Genomic DNA, 2,349 nt, shown 5'->3' on the forward strand with positions numbered 1-2,349 from the left:
TAAATCACTTTAAAATTAAAATTAGAAATCTTGTTGCTCTTTCAGTGCTTTGCTTTAACATCTATAAAAAGTATGCTGGGAGTAAACTGCTGAGGCAGAGGAAGAAAAATTACCTGCTGAGCAACACATCTCTCCTCACTCCAGTGTGAATGGGCCCCACTGAAACACACCCATCTGCTTTTTATGGATATTGCAAAAAAAGAAAAAAAGTAAGCACCACCCTCAGCTTGAAATTCTAGCCCCAGGTTGGATTCAGAGTTGACACCAACCTAGTGTGTGCCAGAGAGGAGGAACTGACATCAACTTGCTCTGAGAACGAGTCTGCCCCTTCCTTACTCAGTCACTTCCACCGAGGGTCACTTCTGAGCCCGAAGAACCGGAGCGAAGCTGATCACAAAGCTGGGGACTCCTGCAGGCGTCTGTCTGGGGCACAACCGCCCTTCTCCCAGACATTCCGTGTAGTCGATCCCCCTCTGCCGGGCACTTCCCAGCCAGCGGCTGCGGGAACCCTGCGGGAGACCCGCGGAGGAAAAACAAAACGAAACCGGTGATAAGGCAGAGGCTGGGGGGAAAAAATATTAAAAAAAAGGTTATATCCAGTTATTATATATTAGAAATACAAAACAGACCAACAAACAGCGTGGGAAAAAAATAAAATAGACCAGTTAATAGATGATTGTGCTGCAGGATCAAGCAGAGACTTTTACTGGGTTTGTGACCCAAGATGATCCCAAACTCTCAAAGTGAGCACGGCCCCGGTGTGACTGGGGGAGCAGATCTGAGAGCTCCATTTCATAACAACAAGTGTTGTTATCCCTGATTTAATAACAACATCTAGTACATGCAGCCACCCCTGTTGTGCTTCTTTATGTGATTATAACCCTACTCATGCCTGGAAACTTCTATTGCTCAAACTACTCCTGAGATAGAGCAATTCCATTTCCCAGTACAAGAAAGGATTTAGGAAGCAAAGTGTAAGGAAGAAATGTGCACTCCTGGATCATTTTATAACAATTGTGCCTTGCACAATCACAGCACTGCAGAGGATTTATTTACAAAGAAGGGACACAGAAGGAACATTGCAATAGGAAAAAGTATAATGTCTAGGTAAAGAAACTTTGGAAAGACAGTGACATCTTATTAGAACAATTGGTGTACCTAGGAAGAGCAGGCAAGCACTTAATCTCAGGACAAAAATGGAAACTAATCCAATGTATGCTGTCAAGCTGCAGGACAAACTCCCCCCTGGAGTTTTCTTCCCAATTTAGGTGTTCAGTTCTGTTTCTTATCTGAGTTTCTTCATTTGATTTATTCAACAGCAAAACATACTGTGCACTGGGGAAACACAAAGAGATGCTCTGAAGGCTTCTCTCAGGTAAACAGTACCCCCTCTGGGAGCAACTTGGAAATATTCTCTCCTTTTTACCTCTTACTACCAGTGTCTTTTTCTCTGGCAGAATTAACTCTGTTCTTGTTAATGGAATAATTTGTCAGATGCATGCATACATTATCCTGTAAATGAATGAACAAGATGCAGGGTTAGAAAGGTATTAGCTTCCTCCCTTCTTCTCTACATGATCCTGGTCACACTGCATAATGTACAAAGCATCTTAATTAAGCACAGAAGATTTAATGGCACTAAATATGATCAGCCCTATACTGATCCCATTACTCTAAAGAACCCAATAAATGAGGCTCAACAGTTTCAATTTCACTTCACTGCAATCTCATCAGCATTCCAACTCCATCACTTCTGAGAAATCAGCAGTTTCAATGGAAGATAACCCTCTTTCTCAGTCAGGCCCCATACAACCACTGATTAGCAGAGCTAATTCTGTGCTGGAATGATCCAGAACTGCACACCAGAACCTTCTCCAGCCATCAGCTAAGCCACAACTTCTTTTCATAAAGAAGTAAATCAGAATATCTTAGCAATAGATAGAATATTTTTTAGAATTTTATTTAGAATATTTTTTTTTCTGTCCAAGATGTCTTTTTTTAAATTTTTAATCTATTTTTTTCCCCACAATAATGCTTTGTGAATAATAGTATCAGAATACTATGGAAAGCTATTTAGGTATCTACTTATAGAAGCACTAACTGTGCCAGAACTTGTATGCAGCACAATATAACACATGCTTTATCCTACTAAAGGATCTGCCTAAACACTTCATGTATAATTTTATTTATTGTACTCAGATACTACAAAGATAAATGACAAGTATTTATGAAGTGCTTAGATATTCTCAAGAGAAAGATGCTTTGGCCAGTCAAACCATTATGATTTCTATCTCTGGCTGTGATGTATTGAACTGCCATTAACTTCTGCTAATAGGCTTGTTTACTTTT

At 40.1% G+C, this 2,349-nt stretch overlaps 1 long non-coding RNA gene across 1 annotated transcript; it reads right to left on the bottom strand.

Annotated features, from left to right (window-relative positions):
* Positions 1–363: 363 nt before the first annotated feature.
* On the bottom strand, positions 364–1,513 carry LOC139788653 (uncharacterized). Its single transcript, XR_011722901.1, has 3 exons — positions 1,427–1,513; positions 1,159–1,335; positions 364–562 (listed from the first exon to the last, which is right to left on the bottom strand). It is a non-coding gene; the product is annotated as an uncharacterized lncRNA (long non-coding RNA).
* Positions 1,514–2,349: the final 836 nt, after the last annotated feature.

This window comes from Heliangelus exortis, chromosome 29 (genome assembly GCF_036169615.1).
Source record: "Heliangelus exortis chromosome 29, bHelExo1.hap1, whole genome shotgun sequence".
Lineage (NCBI taxonomy): Eukaryota > Metazoa > Chordata > Aves > Apodiformes > Trochilidae > Heliangelus > Heliangelus exortis.